The following is a 10,205-nucleotide window of genomic DNA, read 5'->3' on the forward strand; positions in this document are numbered from 1 at the left end:
CTTCTTTAACAGTGCATTCTCAATAGCTTCAGGGCTGCCAAAACATTCTTCTAGTCTCTGCCATACCATTTTAACTCCATCAATTGGGTTATGAACATGCACTGACCTGAGTCTCTTAGCCTGTTGAGATGACTCTGGTCCAAGCCACTTAGTCAAAAGATCTAGCTCTTCTCTGGCTGTAAGATTAAGATCTCTGGTGACACCTTGGAATGATGTCTTCCATGCCCAGTAGTTCTCTGGTCGATCATCAAATGTTAGTAGCCCTTTACTCACTAACTCTCGACGAATCAGGTGCTTTGCTAGGTCAGTAGTCTCTGAAGTTCCTAATGTACTATTTCTGAGAGGGGATATGTGAGAGTCCATATAATGTGATGGATATTGTGGATCAGCGTAACTTCTGCTTTCTTGAAAGCGCACTCTTGGTGTAGAGACATTTGCAGTGTCAGTCTGGGAAGGAGGGTGCAAGTCAGGAATACTTGGAGTAGACTGTAAATATGTTGAGTCAGGAAACTGTGGCATTATGCTGGACATATGTTGGATAGGAGCATGCTCTGTTTTATCTTGGTCTAGAGCATGGTTCTGTACATACTCACGAGTCCTTTGTACTGAATCATGGGTAGTTATTTCTGCAAAATCTTGAAGTGGTTCCTCTTCTAGTTCAGCTGCTGCTTCATAGACTGCTGCTTCTGCAGATGCTGCAACTGCTGCCCTTTGAATCTTTAGCACATGCATATTAGCTTCTAACTCTGCCTTGCGTTGCGCTGTTTCAGCTTCACACCTTGCTGTCTCTGCTTTGCACCTAGCTGCCTCTGCTTCCATATCTGCTTTGCGCCTAGCTGCCTCTGCTTCCATATCTGCTTTGTGCCTAGCTGCCTTTGCTTCTAATGATGCTTTTTGCTTTATCATGTCTGCTTCTTTTTCAGCATAAGAAACTTGTGCCTGGGCTGCTTGCGCTTTAGCACGGGCTCTGAGTCCTGCAGAACTGGCTGATGATCTGCTGGAGCGCATGGAATATTTAGAGCCAGAGGCATAGGATCTGGTCTCTAAAGTTTGCTGCGTCATATCAACACTCTTATCTTGGTGCATAGTGATCAGGTTAAAGTAGTGCAATATTTTAAATGCAGTTCTTGTGCAAATTATTTTTACTGCCTTTCACTTTAAATTGCAGGTCTTGTATGTTTGCTTGTTATTTACTGCTTTTTACTTTAAAATGCAGCCTTTGTATCTTGCTTGTTATTGCTTCTCACTTTTCAATGCAGCTCCTATATCTTCCCTTGATATAGCATGCTTTTTACTTTACAATGCAGCTCTGTATCTTCCCCTGATATAGCCTGCCTTTTTACTATACAATGCAGCTCTGTATCTTGCCTTGATATAGCATGCCTTTTTACTGTACTGTCCTCATTAACTGATAACTAGACAGCTAGTTAACAAACCAGACAGAAATAGCTTTGTGTTTATTCCAAACTGATTTTACTTCTGAATAGTTATTTTGTAAAACTGCAATACAATAAGAAAAGTTGAAACTACAATATGTAGTTACACGTGGTGCTTGCAATACATACAATAATACATGCTTCTAACACAGAGAGCTTACATTTAATCCTTACAGCAAATAGCAATGCAATTCAAATGTACAATGAACTCTTAGCAAACAACAAATAACTTACAGGCATATGTATATTTAGAGGCAAATGTTAAGAGCTGATGTCCATGCTTCTTGAAGCTAAGATGGCTGCTGAGAAACTGAAAGTAAGACTTTTTATTAACAAACTTTATTAACGCTTCCTGTTTTATTCTTGAGAGGAACCAAGCTGTAATTGCAACATGAAACCACCAGATGTCATCAACATGAACATAATAAGCATATAATAGACAGAACACTGTGTGCTTCTTAAATGTTTATTGAACAAAACAACATTTTTCAAAATAAAGTCAGGAGCAAACATTCAGAAAATGGGGTGATAGAAAATAGTATCATTTCCACTTTAATGACACATGGAATCACTATGTATTTCCCTTTTCTAAATTAAAAAAGTAATTGCTGCAGATATGTCATCTTCCCGCATGGGGCCTTTTCAATGCCTACAACCTTGATTCTCTTGGGATCCCATATACAATCTTCCTCTAGCCCACTGCCAACCATACCGCAGGATTTAGGTACCCAGGCGGTATCATACCCCTTATCATGCCAAGTCTTCTGCATAGAATGGTTCTTGCAATCAATCTTCTTAACCTTTCCTACGTTTACTCGAAGTTTTAAAATAACCTGATCACTTTTATTACCCAGAGGATACCTAGCTGCTTTGTTTTTATCTCTGCTAACATAGACCCCTCTACCTAACATGCCGTCTTTTGATTGGCAAAATCCATTCCTGATAATTGCAGCAGCTGCATCAGCCGTGGTGCCGTGGTACATAACATAGATCTTTCCATCTTCTGGTGTGTTATCGCTTTGCAAAATAATTTCTTGAAAACTCGGCAAAGTCACTTCCAACCATATGTCGTCCGTGCCAAAGCACAATTGGAAAGAAAAAGCCATTTTGCTAGAAAATGAAACAATAATATGTAAATATCTGCACATTATTAAAGCATGAAGCTTCATACCGCAAGTCACCTACACTGTTATAAAATCAAGTTCTTGCAAGAGACAAAAGAATATAAACATTACAAACAGTTTTACAACCAGAGAGGAAGAATACATTAGGGCTCTCAGGGGCAGCTGTAGGGTCCCTGTGAGACCCCCCGTTGTTACTTTTGTGATGGTCGCCTCCTGTAGGCCGGTGAGTCTGCAGCATGTTTGTGCACAGTGATTGGCTGCAGGGAGTGAGGCTAGTGGCAGCATCAGGTGGTTAGTGGAGCTGCTAGAGGAAAAGCTGGGGGCTGCAGAGTGGTAGGAGGAGGAGGATGTGGTTTCCTATGTGTCTGCACTCAGGCTGCTGATCATTTCCTGTTACAGATGCTGCTTAGCCTCAGTGATGTCTAAAACCCCAGGACTGCCTGGACCAGAAAATGCCATCATGCATCACCTAAAGTTATCACCTGTCACAAAGAAAGAAAGAAAGAAAGAAAGAAAGAAAAAGAAAGAAAGAAAGAAAGAAAGAAAGAAAGAAAGAAAGAAAGAAAGAAAGAAAGAAAGAAAGAAATGGACGGACAGATACAATATAAATTAGATAGACAGATAGATGATAGATAGATAGATAGATAGATGATAGACAGACAGATTTAGGAATGTACCTTAGTATTTGTAGTCACCAGAAAGCACAGGACCTCTGCTTCACCTTCTGTATTATCTGCTGACAAAACAAAATTAAATATTAAAATTGAAAATACTGCTATTTCTTTTTTATATATTATGGATTTGATAGTAATAATACAAATATAATGTAACTGAATAATCAATAAACACTTGAGTTTTGTATTTGACATTACAGTGCAGAAAAAGACACAATGGAAACAGTAAAGTCAAAACTGTCATGATTCTGATAGAGCATGCCATTTTATATAACTGATTTATATTATCAAATTTGCTTTGTTCTCTTGGTGTCCTTTGTTAAAGAGTAAACTTAGGTAGGTTCAAAGGGGCTCAGACATTGTTTGTAGCACTGTTACTGCCACAGAGTACTAAAGACACGTGCACGCTCCTGAGCTCCTATCAACCTACCAAGATTAACTCTTCAACAAAGGATATAGAGGGAAACAAAGCAAATTTGATTATGGAAGTAAATGAACAATAAATTTTGACTTTACTGCCCTGTTAAATGATTTAGGTTGCCCATTTATGTAGAGTAAAACATTTGTACGTGATTGCAACCCGACACACTCTAACCAAAGGGCTTCAGATATTGCAACCTGGTTAACATGCTCTCCCCTTGGACTTTAATGGAGAGCGCAGAAGAAGAAAAAATAACACTTATCGCTCACATGCTAACCCAACAGAAGTTATCCATATTCCACATTACAGTGTTTTTCACATGCAGAAATTTTTTATTTTTTATTTTATATATATAGCTGGCAACATACATTAAGGGGTTAATAATAAAATATATACATATATATATATATATATATATATATATATATATATATATTGTATGGATTATTTAGATTTTTTTACAGTAATAATAATTATTAATATTTTTAATATTTTATATTTAATATTTCAATAACTTGCTTTAAGATGACTAAATCTTCATGTGCGCTAAATTGTAACCGCGTTAGAACTAAAGCTCGAAACCCAATGTGAGTTACGCATATTTTTCATCCTATGTTCTTCACATAGATCTTTTTTAATTATATATATATATATGATAATGTTAAGCTAAAATATATATCTATAGGAATATACACACACACACATATATATATATATATATATATATATATATATATATATATATATATATATATATGTATATACAGTATATATAAATATATATTTACAATAAAAATAGCATATTCCTGTATGTGAAGAACATTGGAATGGGAAATGTGTACAGTAAATATACAGTGAAACACACGTATATACAGTACATACATACATACACATATTTAGACATGTAGATGTATGTTTACATACAATATAGCCCTTTGCAGTCAAACACCTTGTCATATACCATATCCCTTTTAACCCTTATAACTTTTTTATTATTTATGTTAGTCATTTTATCAGATAGTGTTTGTATAAGTGTAACTGTTATTTTAAATGTATTTATCTTGTGTTTAGTGCAAATAGTTTAATGCATTATCCTTTACGCGAGCTTGTCAGTTGCGCTAATATGTGATTGCATTCTCGCGATTGCGTTTACTTTCAACTTGTAATACAAGTGCATGCAAAACCCTGATACTGCTTGCGCGCAACAAGTATTTTATTTTTTATTATTATTATTGCTAAAGCACCAACATATTACACAATGCTTTAACATTAAGGGGCCGATTTTCTAATGTGCGGGCGAACATGATCATACGCTGTCTGCATTTATCATTGCACATTTTTTTGTGAAATGCTTGTGCAATGCCGCCCCCTGCACATTCACGGCCGATCGGCTGCTAGCAGGGGGTGTCAATCAACCCGATCGTATCCGATCGGCTGATTGCTGTCCGCCACCTCAGATGGACCTGAAGCGGAGTGGGTTGGAAGCAGCATCCGTTGCTTTATAAATCGACCACTAAGTATTCAGTATCTTAGGTTTATAATTTACCACAATGAATGTAAATGAACATACAAGTTTATTCCTCAGTTAGCACTAACCACTGGGTTTATAAAACCTAGACACATTCAACACTCAAATACATTTTCAATTCATACAAAAGCTGTATCTAAAACCTTTTTCATTTTACATTTAACAAGAAAAGTTTACTTTGTGCCTTAAAGGGACACTAAACACTAAATAAACGCTAGATAGAATGATGCATTCAAAGAAAAGATTAGTCCATGACTAACATGTAGATGTATTTTTTAAAGTTTCATTAGTTGTTTAAAAAGTGACAAAATAAGTGTAAAGTTTTAGTGTCTATAAAACACTGGGAGCTGCCATGTTGTAACTTGTGTTACCTTCTCTGCTGTGGCCAATTAGGGACAGTTATAAATAGGTCACTAGAGTGTGCAGCCAATGGTTGTGCTGGATTTAACAGTGATCTGCACTTCCATTTCTAACAGGAACTGAAAAGCTCACAATTTCAGAATGGAATTACAGGCAAAGAGGACAAAATAAATAATGAAAGTATATTGCAGAGTTGTTTTATATATACAATTTATAATTTTATATTAACATCTCAAAGTGTTTAATGTCCCTTTAATAAGACTGCAAAATGAGTTGTTATTATTGCCAATAATCAGCCTTTCTAATCCTCAAAGGAACATTCCAGGCAAAAATGCAATCCACACAGATGCAATTAAGCTTTGAATAGAAGCCTTTCTGTAATATACATGCATTAGCAAAAACGCTTCTAATAAATGCTATAGCTGTTTCAAAAGTGTATTTAAGTATGCACCGTGCACCAGCATTTTAAACACAGCACTTGCTTGCACCATCTGGTAATGACTCAATTTGTTACTTGCTGACATGATACAAGCCCCACTGGTGCTCTGAGCAGCTGCAGTATTTAAGATGATGGTGCACTGACAATATCTAGCTATGCTTTACATGCACACACAGAGAAAAATGTTAACGCTAAAACAGTGCTAACTGTTACTAGAGTATTTTTGCAAATACATGTTTATTGTAAATAGGTTTCTATTTAAAGATGTAATTCATCTATGTATATTTAAATTTTGACCGGAATGTCCCTTTAAAGGAACATACAACTAATTGGTTGATCACACTCTTTTAGAAAAACATATCTAATCATTTCTACAAAAAATCCCAATTAAAGGGATAGTAAACACCCAAAATGTTATTATGTAAAATTATAGATAATCCCTTTATTTACCATACCTATGTTTGGCATAACCAACACTGTTATAGAAATATGCTGTTTACCTCTGTAATAACGTTCTATCTAAGCTTCTGCTGACTGCCTCCTTATCTCAGATCTTTTGACAGACTTGCATTTCAGTCAATTAGTGCTGACTCTTAAATAACTTCACGTGCATGAGCACAATGTTATCTATATGAAACACATTAACTCACGCCCTCTAGCTATTAAAAACTGTCAAATGCAGAGGCGGCCTTCAAGGGCTTAGAAATTTGCATATGAGCCTACCTAAGGTTTAGCTTTCAACTAAGAATAACAAGAGAACAAAGCAAATTTGATGATAAAAGTAAATTAAGAAGTTGTTAAAAATGACATGCCCTATCTGAATCATGAACATTTAATTTGAACTTTACTATCCCTTTAAAGTCAAAAGTCTCCCATATAATATATGGACAGTTATCATAATCCGCCGAGCAGAAGTTATCAAATAAATATAAAAAACAAAATGGATGCATCAAATTTAAGGCATTTGATAAATAAACAACACCTACAGAATGAATGATAACACATGTCCATTAAGCGAATATAAGACAATGATCTGCTCACGCTTGCACCAAAAAACAAAATAGCGCGGCCAAGGCCAACAATGGTGACAGCCAATTTTTTTGGCAAATTGAAAGTGCCAAAAGGATAGGACAAGGGACAAGGTATAACAAGAGTAAAACTTATCATTGCAATTCAAGCCATCAGAGGAAGAGGAGTGTTTTCCTGAAATGTGTAGTCTATTGTTTTGGATATTCCGGCTGGTTATCCTGTTCCCTTGGTTGCAGTTTATAAGTCACTTACTGTGGATATTACTAGTGCAAGTATCCTATGTTTTATTTGTAATATAACTTTTATGTGATTGTACATATATATGTCATTTTTATTAAAATTTTAAAATATAATGAATGTATTGAGGAATTTATTTATTGAATAGCGCTGTCTTATATTTTTCCTTTTTAAAGGGATATATACATACTACAAATGATTCTGAATACTTCATCATAATCAAAGTAACATCAAAATAATAAACAAAATTATCTACAATATTTTGACACTTGCAATATTGATACAAAGATCAATAACGATGAACACTTATTTAAAAAAAATGTTTTGGTGACATAAAATACAACACTCTACCCCTTGTAACACACACACAAACTCAAATAACTCCCTATAGCCCACTTTAAATTACAACACTCACTGATAGGGCTGTGTGGCTTTGGAGATCGGATGTAGAGATTTTGTCTAAAACTCACAAAGGGGTCACGCATAAGTGAATTGATCACAATCGACCCCAAAGTCAGCTCCATAGCAACTATGCACTTCTACTGCTGAGCTGGATACAGCAAGTCAGCCGCGCATGAGCAGATGTGTGCATAGCCACTACTCACTGACTACGTTTACATCTGGATTAGCAGTGCATAGCGGCTTTGGAGTTGACTGGAACAAGGTGTTTAACCCTTTTTTTAGGTGTAAACCCATAATTCGGTACCATCGATAGTTTAATAATAAAATGCTCTAATACATTAGTTTATACTTTACTGCAGTTTTATGTCCCATAAAACATTTTAAAGGAATAGTCTAGTCAAAATTAAACTTTCATGATTCAGATAGAACATGAAATTTTAAGCAACTTTCTAATTTACTCCTATTATCAATTTTTATTTCGTTCTCTTGCTATCTTTGTTTGAAAAAGCAGGAATCTAAACTAAGGAGCTGGCCCATTTTTGGCTCATCACCTGGATAGTGCTTGCTGATTGGTGACTAACTGTAGTCACCAATCAGCAAGAGCTACCCAGGTGCTGTACCAAAAATGACTAACTGTAGCCACCAATCAGCAAGAGCTACCCAGGTGCTGTACCAACAATGGGCTGGCTCGTAAGCTTACGTTCTTGCTTTTTCAAATAATGATACCAAGAGAATGAAGCAAAATTGATAATAGAAGTAAATTAGAAAGTTGTTTAAATTGCCTGCTCTATCTGTATCATGAAAGAAAAAAATTGTGTTTCATATCCCTTTAAATATTAAAGGGACAGTCAAGTATAAATTAAACTTTCATTATTCAGATAGGACTTTTAATTTTAATTGACTTTCCAATTTACTTTTATAATCAAATTAGCTTTTTTCTCTTGGTATTCTTAGTTTAAACTAAACATAGGTAGGCTCATATGCTAATTTCTAAGCCTTTGAGGGCTGCCTCTTATCACATTCTTTTTAAATCTCTTTTCAACACAAAGAGACAGAAAGTACACGTGGGCTATATAGATAACACTGTGTTCAGGCACAGAAAGTTATTTAAGATCTAGCACAATACAATGCTAAATTTAAGACAATAGATAATAAACAGTCACAGTCATGTGATCAGGGGGCTGGAAGAAGGTTCCTAGATACAAGGTAATCACAAAGGTAAAAAGTACATTAATATAACTGTGTTGGTTATGCAAAACTGGGGAATGAGTAATAAAGGGATTATCTATCTTTTAAAACAATAACAATTCTATTGTAGACTGTCCCTTTAAATAGAAATGTGAAAGTTATATGTATAGTGCTTGTTTAAAGGCAATATCATAGAAATGACTGCACAGATTATTTATAGAAGAACAAATATTAATGGATTTCTGAAGAATTATTAGTTATAAGATAAAAGTGCTGAATTATACAGTACTTAGTTATAAGATAAAAGTGCTGAATTATACAGTACGTTGCATTACTATGTTCAGTGCAATTCCCAAAGTTACTCTCTGTCTAAAACTACTGCATGAGTTAATACTTGCCAGCGCCCAGATGAAACAGGAATTGATGACTTATGCAGATGTTCCTTTTTTTTATACACCAAAAAAGTTTTCACTTTCGTTTCATTTTTGTAGTTAAAAAAGCTTTTCCTATTTTAAGTTTTAACCTCTTCAGTGCTGTGCCATATCTCACTACTACTAGACACACTTTACAGACATACATCTGGGTTAAGTGTGGGTTAAGCCCTTCTAAACTTTGCAATAAAAAATTGTAGTGTTCTACACTACTCCTTTTTTCATTTTTCAATTAAAGTGAATTTAAATTTTGATAATAAAGTGCCCGGTTTTTAAAAATTTGATTAAAAACAGAAGCACTTTAATTCATCAAAATTTAGATTTCACTCGTGTTGTGAAAAAAACTTACCTTTTAATCTTGACAGCCGCTCCAGTTTCCCCCGGTCGTCGCAAGCCTCTTCCTACGTCAGAAATGATGGATGGGTCATCCTCAAATCACGGCTTCCCCCCGGGTGAATCAGTGTCTGATTCAACGCCGTAAATTGAGGAAGCTGGATTCCTCATTTTAAACCCAATAAGAGGCTTTGCGACGGGTGGAGGAAGTGATGCAGCGGCTGTCAAGATTAAAGGGCAAGTATTTTCACAACACGAGTGAAATGTAAATTTTGATGAATTAAAGTGCCCCGGTTTTTTATCGAATTTTTAAAAACAGGGCACTTTATCATCAAAATTTACATTCACTTTAAAGGGACAGTAAAGTCAAAATTAAACTGTCATGCAAGAAAATAAGTAAATTATTTGCTGTTTTTTATAAAAAAAAAATTATATATTTACTTTGATTTAACATATTTGTTGTTTTTTTACCAAAAGAGCACAGTTTAATAACCCTTAAAAAGTTGTCTATTGGTCAGCTTCCTGGCTTTGTACAGCATATGCTGTCGGCATTTAACATTTCACAACCAGTTCTAGTGAACTGCTTGTGCAATGCCGCCCCCT

At 35.3% G+C, this 10,205-nt stretch overlaps 1 long non-coding RNA gene across 2 annotated transcripts; it reads right to left on the reverse strand.

Annotated features, from left to right (window-relative positions):
- Positions 1-1,888: 1,888 nt before the first annotated feature.
- Positions 1,889-9,737, reverse strand: LOC128638389 (uncharacterized). Of its 2 annotated transcripts, none has more exons than XR_008399090.1 (3): positions 9,619-9,737; positions 3,238-3,296; positions 1,889-2,546 (listed from the first exon to the last, which is right to left on the reverse strand). It is a non-coding gene; the product is annotated as an uncharacterized LOC128638389 (long non-coding RNA). The 2 variants fall into 2 exon arrangements; XR_008399091.1 differs by having other exon boundaries at positions 3,238-3,293; positions 9,619-9,730.
- Positions 9,738-10,205: the final 468 nt, after the last annotated feature.

Source organism: Bombina bombina, chromosome 8 (assembly GCF_027579735.1).
Source record: "Bombina bombina isolate aBomBom1 chromosome 8, aBomBom1.pri, whole genome shotgun sequence".
NCBI classification, from domain to species: Eukaryota; Metazoa; Chordata; class Amphibia; order Anura; family Bombinatoridae; genus Bombina; species Bombina bombina.